This window comes from Crocuta crocuta, unplaced genomic scaffold, assembly GCF_008692635.1.
Source record: "Crocuta crocuta isolate KB4526 unplaced genomic scaffold, BGI_CrCroc_1.0 scaffold3, whole genome shotgun sequence".
In the NCBI taxonomy this organism is placed as follows: domain Eukaryota; kingdom Metazoa; phylum Chordata; class Mammalia; order Carnivora; family Hyaenidae; genus Crocuta; species Crocuta crocuta.
Window position 1 is genome coordinate 5,137,601 of NW_027529934.1, and position 10,256 is coordinate 5,147,856.

The 10,256-nt window shown below is 41.7% G+C and overlaps 1 long non-coding RNA gene across 1 annotated transcript; it reads left to right on the forward strand.

Annotated features, from left to right (window-relative positions):
* The first annotated feature begins 945 nt into the window (after positions 1–945).
* LOC144230793 (uncharacterized) lies at positions 946–8,236 on the forward strand. Its single transcript, XR_013334873.1, has 3 exons — positions 946–1,234; positions 5,123–5,199; positions 7,995–8,236. It is a non-coding gene; the product is annotated as an uncharacterized LOC144230793 (long non-coding RNA).
* The last annotated feature ends 2,020 nt before the right edge of the window (positions 8,237–10,256 follow it).

The window sequence follows — 10,256 nt, forward strand, 5'->3', positions numbered from 1 at the left end:
AGCCTTCCCAGATTCCCTGGGAATTGGCTTGGTGTCCTGTAAGCTCTGTCAGACCCTGTGTGCTGCCCTATCAGAGCACTCCACGCATAATTGAAATGATACTTTTATTTCTTTAACTCATTTACTAGACTTTGAGCTTCTCCCCAGCACTTCTTCCCGCGTGGTGAGAACAATGTCCTGCATAGAATACCAGTTTAAAAAAATAGATACTTTTCTGTATACAGATCTAAGGCTCCATGCTCACACAGTCTTTACATACATTACATTGCTTTTTCTGCTCATTTCCTAATACCTGCAAAAGAGGGGAATATATGTTACAAATATAAAATTGCACTATTTTGATTCAATGTGTCATCCATACTTTACCCAAAGAGGCAAAAAGCAGGTAGCTTATTCAAACGGCAGCAATGATTTGGTTTGGGATTATCAAAACCTATTTGAACACAATCGCCGGCTTAAGATGTCTTATTTCTGTCTCTGACATTGTTTAGTTAAAAATGATCACTGTGCTGTTTATAGAATTGAATCTGAACTATACTTATTTTACTAAAACAAGGCGACAGCATCGCTTAGTTGAAAGTGCATGGGCTTTTGAATACAAATGCAAGGGATCCAATCCTGGTTTAGTTGTTAGGAATTTAGGGAAGTTACTCTCACTCTCTTGCTTTCTCAATTCAAAACTAGAACCTGTTATTTTATCGCGCCAAGAAACTGACATTATATTTTTCTTAACATCTATGAGTCTTCCCTTTTAACATTCGGGAACTCTTTGCCTTGTGAGTTTGGGCGGGTGGCCTTATAAATCTGGGGACGACCCCTGTGTTCCACCACAGGCACGCGGCGGACCTCCGCCAGTCAGATCCCCCGCTCCAGTGTTTGACTCCGTAGCCAGTGACGTCATAGAGGCGCTCGCTCTCTGTCCCCCTCTTGCTGTCACCACGGGCAGTAGCCATGACCGTGAGGCTTAGTTCTTGGCACAGGAATGACAACATAGTGCCCAGGGCTTGATGGTGGCAGTAGCCTTTTCTCCGTCACACGAGGTCTGCGGCACAGCCTCGGGCACGGGTCCTGGCGGCGCAGCCCCGATTCGGCTTCCCTGGCACGCCCGGCGATCCTGGGAACTACCTGACGCAGCCCTCGCCTCATTTTCTGCCTGCCCAGTCAGAGTCTGCTGCCCGGATCTAAAAACCTCAAGAGGGTGCGGTGCTCAGCAGACTTGATGACCTCAGCCCGTGTAGGTCCTGTGGGTTTGGCACGTGAGAACAGAGCTAATAAGCTCGGGTCAAGGCTGGGTTGAGAGGCTTCCAACAAACCCAGAGTTTAGGGCCTTCCAGGCCTGATGCTCTGAGCATTGCACACAATCATTTGGGTTCAGAAGGGTGACAATGAGGCAATCGCTGATGATTCAAGCAAACACATAGGTTCTTTCCTTTGACTTTTGTTTCTTCAGGCGTTTGGTCTGACTTCATGCACAGAATAAATTGTTTCATTCACTTGCCAAGGGAGCACAGGCCAAGGGTGTTCAGTACGTACGAAATGCTACTCAACTAAAAAAAGCAGGGGGTATTGTGGTGCTTGGGTGGCTCAGCTGGTTAAGTATCCAACTTCAGCTCAGCTCATGATCTTGCAGTTTGTGAGTTCGAGCCCCGTGTCGGGCTCTGTGCTGACAGCTCAGAGCCTGGAGCCTGCTTCAGATACTGTGTTTCCCCTTTTCTCTGCCCCTCCCCCGCTCACACTCTGTCTCTCTTTCTTTCTCAAAAATAAATAAACATTTAAAAAATAAAAAATAGAAAAAGCAAGGGGTAGTAAATAAATAAATAAATAAATAAATAAATAAATAAATAAATAAATAGGAAGGGCCCACCAGTTTGGGGGACGTTTCAATTGAGTGAAATGGAAACATTAGGGGTGGCTGGGTGGCTCGGTTGAATGTCTGACTCTTGATTTTGGCTAAGGTCATGATCTCACAGTTTGTGAGACTGAGCNAGACTTGATGACCTCAGCCCGTGTAGGTCCTGTGGGTTTGGCACGTGAGAACAGAGCTAATAAGCTCGGGTCAAGGCTGGGTTGAGAGGCTTCCAACAAACCCAGAGTTTAGGGCCTTCCAGGCCTGATGCTCTGAGCATTGCACACAATCATTTGGGTTCAGAAGGGTGACAATGAGGCAATCGCTGATGATTCAAGCAAACACATAGGTTCTTTCCTTTGACTTTTGTTTCTTCAGGCGTTTGGTCTGACTTCATGCACAGAATAAATTGTTTCATTCACTTGCCAAGGGAGCACAGGCCAAGGGTGTTCAGTACGTACGAAATGCTACTCAACTAAAAAAAGCAGGGGGTATTGTGGTGCTTGGGTGGCTCAGCTGGTTAAGTATCCAACTTCAGCTCAGCTCATGATCTTGCAGTTTGTGAGTTCGAGCCCCGTGTCGGGCTCTGTGNACTGAGCCCCATATCTGGCTCTGTGTTGGCACTGTGGAGCCTCATTGGGTTTCTCTCTCTCTCTCTTTGATCCTCTCCCACTTATGTGCATGCCCCTCTCAAGAGTAAATAGATACATTTTTAAAAAGCATTTTAAAAAATAAAGAAAACGTAAGGAAAAGAAATGGAAGCATTTACAAAAGTCCTCACATTTACAAAAATTTGGCTCCAAAGTAAGGTGTTATTTTATCATCATCTATTTTTTGGTGGAAGTATCTAGGTTCTCTGATTGTAAGTAGTAAAACTTTCTGTACAGAGTTAGCCTTCAATTTGGCTTTTAATGACTTTCTAAATTCCTTAAAACTAGAAAGAATGATAAGCTTTTAAAAAAAAAAAAGTCCTGTACAATGTGGACTTAGAGAAAAATAAAGGATAATGTAGAGCCCTGGGCTTAGAGTCCCAAGGGTCTGATTTCTATTTCCCAACTTGCCCAGTCCCCAGCTGTAGGATAGATAGCTGGATGCTTATATGTTCCTTGCCTCAGTTTCCCTCTTTGTAACCGTGGGTCATAAGAACTGCTTCCCAGGGCTGTTTTGAGGACAGAATACTTGAGATCATATATATTAAATCCTCCTCCTGGAGACTGACACAGGAGGTTGTCAAAGAGGGTGAATGAATTTTAGTTCTGAAATTATTCTGACGTGGTTGAAGATGAATTTATATGGTGAAAAGGAGAAATGCTAGGTTCTTCTAAATTGCAATTAATTTAAAAAAATTTTTACGTTTATATATTTATTTTAAGAGAGAGAGAGTGAGAGAGAGAGAGAGAGAGCACGAGTAGAGGAAGGGCAGAGAGGAAGAGAAAGGATCCCACACAGGCTCCCGCTATCAGTGCAGAGCCCCCCATGGGGCTCACTCCCACAAACTGTGAGATCGTGACCTGAGCTGACACCAAGAATCCCACACTCAATCAACTGAGCCACCCAGGTGCCCCTTCTACATTGCAATTAATGTAAATTTTGCAGGAAATTGCTCTTTTTGTGATCATTTTCTCACAATCTTAGAAAATAAGCCCAAAGCAATTGTTCCAAATCCTTATTATAGAGAGAAATCTTTTCTTTTCTCTCTCTCTCTTTTTTTTAATAGGAGTGGTAGGATTAGGGATAAAAGAAGAGAAGATTCAGATTATGATAAATTAGGGCTACAGAGGCCTAAGTCTGCTTTGGGGCAGAGAGAACAGAGCGTGGGAACGTGGGGCAGCCCGGGGCAGCCCGGGGCAGCCGGGAAGGAGGGGCAATCCATTATTACGTCTGTGTTTCCTGCTCCCTGCGCAACAGCCCTACACATGCCGTGTGTATCTGCATGCCTTCCCTATCTCCTCACCCATACATGCACGGGAATGATTTGCTACGTTCCTAGAGCCTGCAATTACTGAGAGTCCAAACCTGCATACACATAAAGAAGGGGGTGCCCTTACAAGTGGGATGTAGGCATGAACGAGCTAGGTCTTGAAACCCCTGCCTCCTTTGAGTTTGAAGGGCTGGGAGACTTGAGTGTTCCACAGAATGTCTTGGAGAGGGGATTTGTTTGTGCTTTGATGTGTGGCCAGAGCCCTTTGTAGAGCTTATCACTCCGTGGTGTTGGCCTGAAGCCTTTGCTTGACAAGGGCCCCTTCCCAGCTCCCCCTGCCACACTGCTGGGGTTGTTAAGTACTGTCTCCCGAAGTCTGAGACAGCTTTGTCACAGCAGTGCCTCAACGCACCCTGAAGTCGTTCCTTTTGCCTGCTGTGTTTCTGCTCAGGCTGCTTCAGCTCTCCTGACAGCCTCTTGTCAGAAATTCTCTTGGGGAATGAGGTTCTTCATCTCCTGCTCCTTTAGAATTCTAATTCTGGAAAGCNATTCCTTTTGCCTGCTGTGTTTCTGCTCAGGCTGCTCAGCTCTCCTGACAGCCTCTTTTCAGAAATTCTCTTGGGGAATGAGGTTCTTCATCTCCTGCTCCTTTAGAATTCTAATTCTGGAAAGCAAAACTTGTTAAAGAAACACCGAGGGAGGTCTTTCACCATAGACCTTCAGGTATGTATTTAGCACCTTGGGTGGAAATGTTACAGAAGTGTGTTGAACATTTACTGTGCCCCAACTTGGCAAACTTGGGGCTTGCTATGACAGACATGGCTTCCCTAGGAGTCCCTTACCAATGCCAGGCACCTTCCTGTTTTCATGTCTCTATTGGCTTGGTTCAGATACTTCTAATTCTCCAGATGTTCACTCACAGTCAACAGAGCTACTGGAAGAGTTCATTCAAGGAGGAGAGATGCTCCTTTTTTTATGGCTATACCATTGACCCCACTTTCTCTGTCTTTTCTGGACAGCTTATATTTGATTAATTTTGCTGAATCTCAGTTTTCTCATCTCAAAACTTGGGAATAATGTTTTTAGTGTTGCAAGATTGCTTTGAGGATTAATGAAATAACGGTTGGAAGCCATCTGACATGTCATAGGCCTTGAGTTTCCTTCTCTTCACGTTTTTAACGATTGCCACAATTTGTCATCCTTAGGGACGACTCTACCATCTGTTTTCTGTGTGGGTCATGCTGCAAAAAAATGGTGCTAAGTTATATTGAGAGAATGACACTCAGTATTGCCCAGTAAAAAGCTAATGAGACCTGTTAATTAACTAGATGTTTTTCAACTCTATGCTTTTGCAGAACAAGATAAATGACAGAAATTAGGGCATGATTGTCATACCAGCTGAAATAAAAAGGGAATTTTACAGCATGCACAGGTACATTATTGTACTGGGGTCACCAGTGAAATGTCTTGCGTATTGACTCTGAACACACCCAGAACCTTAATTACTAAAGACATATTACATTCATTATTAACATTCATATTTGAGTGGCCTATAACATTCTTATGATCAGAGGATCTCCAATTCCTGAATGTTCAGTTAATCAAAGTTTTCTTAAATAAAAATCCAGCCAGCAATAGTAACCTCTGCTTCATTTAGAACATGCCAGAGATGGATCCTGACTCTTTGATAATTATGTTTAAGGCTACAATAGAAAACATCCAGAAGCTTCTAGCCAGAGAGTAATCACTAATTACAGCCAAGATCCCATTAGAAATTTTGGCCTCATTGTACGTCAAACTATCTATCTTTCTGATTTAAATAATAATATTAAAGATTTGCTTGCAGTTTGTGGTAATGTGGGGAAGTAAAAGGTAATTGATGACAAGACAAAATTATCTTCATGATCACTGATGCATTGGTACATTCTCATTTCTTATTCAGAAGAGCCACCTTAGTGATATAATCACATGTTGTACATTTTCTTAGATAGCAGGATTTCATTACAGTGTGTCTGCGGTGTTTTCCAACGGATTGGCAAATGCATTAATAAGTAATCAAAGCTCTGCCTTAAGATTTAGCATATTTAGTAGGAATTAGACTTGTATTTGGAGTCTCAACAGAAAACATCCATTCCTAATGCACTGTGAAGGCTGGTTCTAGATGATACTTAATTCTCCCTCCTGCCACGTTTATCCCCATAAGGGTGATCCACTTACATCTCATTCTTGATTGTCCATAGGCAAGCACTGTAATACTAGCTTTAGCAAATAAAATCTACAGGTGGCATCAAACCATATTTTAGTTAGCTGAAAACTTAGGGAGTTTTCTTTGCGTTTTTACAGTACCTTGTGCTAGATCTAGGTGCAAGGAAAGCAGACTTGAATATGTGAAGACCAGAACTGGTGATAAGAATACTAAACTGTCAGTATAGGGCTCTGAAACAGTAGAAAATCAATAAAGGGTATTTTTATCATGCTTCATGTCTCGTTTCCATCGTTTAGTAGAGCTAAGAATGCCTATGTATCAGACCAAGGAAGAAAAAGAAGAAATGACCAGGGCTGTATGATTATTAACAATCAATGTTAAATAGTGGAGGATTCGTTAGGATATGCAGTTTGGCTCCTAAGCTAAATCTTGCCAGAGAAATTCTATCAGAAAAATATTTTTGCCACTAACCTTTGTGTACTATGAAAGCCATTTGGACCTTGGGTGTCTTGAAAATTATTGGAGACAGGGGCTATATGCAGATGCCTGAATTAATGCAACCTGAAAGCAATCCTGTGACTTGTTGATTATCCATTTATGTAAATGCAGGGATCTTGAATTTCTAGACTCATTGCTTTTGGTATTGGGATAAACTCTGGTGAATTAGTTCAATCAAATGTTTCAGACTCCTAGACCTTTTTGACTCTTAAACACCCAACTAGGGTCTTATTTCTGTCAGAGTCTCATCCCAAATTAAAGCAGGCAATGAGCAACCAAAAATGGATTCTTAATAAAGAGGCCAAATCTGAAAAGCTTCCATCTTGAAATGTAGCAAATTAAATCTGAGTTGAGCAACAGAAAGCAAAAAATATCCATGTCAATTTAACTGTAATGAGATAATCATAATGTCGTGTTTATGTAAGTAAAGTATCCCTTTCTGTGGGATATGTAACACTGGGAAGTTGTGAACATCTCAGATAAATTGGAAAGAACTTGGACATGAGTCATAAAAATGAAGGAGCTGGAAGAACTGATTTATGGGAAAAGATGAAAAGAATTTAACATGGATAGCTTGGCTAAGTGAAGAACAGATCCTTTGATTAATAACTATGCATTCTTGAAGTGCATAACCACTAAGAAAAAAAAATCAGTAAGTTTCTGGGTGTGGAAAACATGAATAATGGAATCAGTTAAGTACAGGAAAATAGGCTGAATATAAAATGTAAAATATCTATTTCTGGATTTTTCAGATGTGCCTCTTGAGGTACTCTCAATGTTAAATATTTTCTAGTAAAATGGATAAGTTCTTAATATTTTCTATCTTTTTTTCTTAAACAAAAGAAGCACAATCTTCCAAGAGTTTGAAAGGATACATCTTGTTCACAGTGGCATAGTGGTTAGATTCCAGGATCCATGATATGCAGGATAACATATCTTAAATCTAATGTAGTTGGTCCTGAAGTCACAGAAGAGATTCTAGCTTTTCTCTTGGAAATTTCTCTCAGGTGTCTGAGAGTTGCCAGGGCTTTGGCACCCATTGGTGCATGATGGCCTGAATACACATTGTCACCTCTTAAAAATTATCTGGTTCCATTCAGAAATTGGGCAAACCTGGAGTCTAAATTTATTAATGAAATATGCTAGCACGGTTATGGCTAGGGACCTGATCTCTGAGAGATAAGCTACAAATGCATGGGAGGTGGTGAGGAATGAATTCAGGGATTCCAACGAGGCTGGTATAGTTGTTTAACAACATACTTGGGTATCAATCAACCCAACAAATCTGGAAGTGCACTTACTAACCACTTAATCTCGGGCAAATGCCTGACTTGTCTACATCGTACTCAGTTTTCTCTTCCATGAAGCATGGCCGCTCCAGAGGTTGTCATGAGCATTATATCAAAAATTGTATTTATAGAGCTCATCACAGTGCCTCATTCTTAGGAACTGTTCGGTAAGTCTTAGCAATTATTCTTGGTGTTACTAACCCTGCCCTCCACCTTGATTATATTCTCCATCAGTGATTACACCTCTCCTTCCAAAGATGAAGGCCAGTGGTGGACCATTCTAGGAGGAGATGGGAGACAGAAGACAGTGTCCTCATTTCATGAGAAACCAGGGAGGTACTTCACATCAGTACATATGCTGGTAAACCCTCCATCGTTTAAACAAAAATCTGAAGAACCTGACATGTCTAAATTATAATATTCTGATAGGATTTCAGTTTTATTATATTTCGTTATGAATAAAATCACTTTGCTTATTTCTCTTCTTTTTCCCAAGTCTCAATTTGCTAGTTTTATTTGTATTCTTTCTGTTACTCATTTATATTTTCCTGTGATGTAGTGATTCCTGGTTTTATTATATATAAGCCACCCCAAATCCTTTGTGTAGAAAGTAAAGATTTAAACAAACAAATGGAATATACATAGCTGAAATACTTATAAAACCAAATTATATATATATATATGCATACACACACATACACGTATAGTTTAGGAATACATGCTCATGGTTTTAAAGAATAAAGGAAACTCATGTCAATGAAAAATAACAACTTAAGGATGCCGAGTCACTCTGGGGGAAAGGAAGAGGAACTGGGGAAGGAGAATCCAAAAGGCTGTAGCTATCCTGGAGATGTTTGGGACAGACACAGGGAGGTAAGTAGAGTGTAGGCTTCTGTATGATGAAATAATTTGCACTCCAAGTGATCTTGCGAAAGTTGGCATAAAGACCAACTACTAAGACAAATAAGATCAATCCAAAGGTGATGAGAACACTACAGCACAGTTGGCTTCTGCACGTGCTGCTCGTGACTCGGTTCTCTGGGCTTCAGCTTGTACCTTCTGACAGTACTAATGTTCCTTGCTGGTATGAATATTTTCTGTCCTTATTATTTTATTTTTCTGGGAACTTGCTGTACATACAAGGGTTCTATTAACAGCTGTGACATATAAAGTTTTTAACACCAAATGCTTTACAAGCACCATCTAATCCAATCCCTTCTTAAGTTTCTTTATTCTCTTAAAATCTTTGTGGTTCTATACTCAGCAGGATAGACTAAATTGAAAGACCATCCCCTCTAGAAAGGCTACTCCAACAGTGATGTCAGAGACTGGGTTTTCAGGGACAGGGTTCCTTGCCTGGGTTCGTAGTGGGAAGGGCATGGTTCTGGGTTGGGAAGACATGAAAGAGGCACAGTTGGAAATCAGAGCCTTGAATTGGAAAATAAAAATCTTGGGTGAAGAGATATGGAACAGGAAAAGAGACCAGGAACACAGGATGGGAACTTTTTGCTGAGCCCACTCAGATCCATGTGCAAAGGCTTAAACTTGGTAATGAAAAAACGTCAGAAGTCGGAGTCAGATGCGGATGTCAGCATAAGTCACATGCTCACAGCCACATAGCTGGTAACTGCCAGAGCTGGCTTCCATTCTGGAGTTCCTGTGCTTTATCTCTATGTTATAAACTTGTGTATACATTTTACCGTTACTGTTGCTCAGGTCAGCAAATGTGTAAATTCCTTCACTTGCCTGTCAAAACCTAATTTCTATGTCAGGCTCCCACTGTTTCAGATGCAAACGTTTAATGTAGCCATTACCAGGGAAACTCAGTTATGTTAAGTTGCTGTCATTTCAGGTTTGAGGTTCTTCAGCTGTACCCCACTTATTCCTGGAGTTAATGCTATGCTTTGAAGGGCGTGCAAATGGTGGAGACAGGTTTGCTTCATGATTTGGGTTCATCTTGGTGGCCTGCATTGTCCATTCATTTGATTCTCTGGCTTATCTCCACCATAATGGCATCTTAACAGCATTCTCAGCTGAGCCCTACTGGACAGGCCACCGTAATTCCTCTAGAGCCCACCAACACGGTCTTTGGTCTAACTGGTGCACCCATTCTGAGGGGCCGCAACAACCTTTGGATGCACTTCCACGGATTCCAGGGCCTAAGGAACGTCTTGGGTTGTCTCCAACCCTCTCCATTTATTCTCTGTGACGCCACACCAAACTGGCATAGTCAGCTGCTTTCCAAGGACTTCACTTGAAAATTGAGGCCCAGGTTCTCTTAACTTCGAATCCAACAACTTACATGGAGGGCTGAAAGTATTTCTGGCTCCCTATGGAGGCTGAGCCTGAAGAAAGGAGGGGTTAGGACACAGCCTCCCCACCTCTCTCATTAATGGTTAACTCCCATGGCTTGTCTCTCTTCTGTCTCTGTTATCTTTTCCTCTCCAGCCTACAGCATTCTCTATCTGGACTGATATGGGGGTGAGAATTGAAACA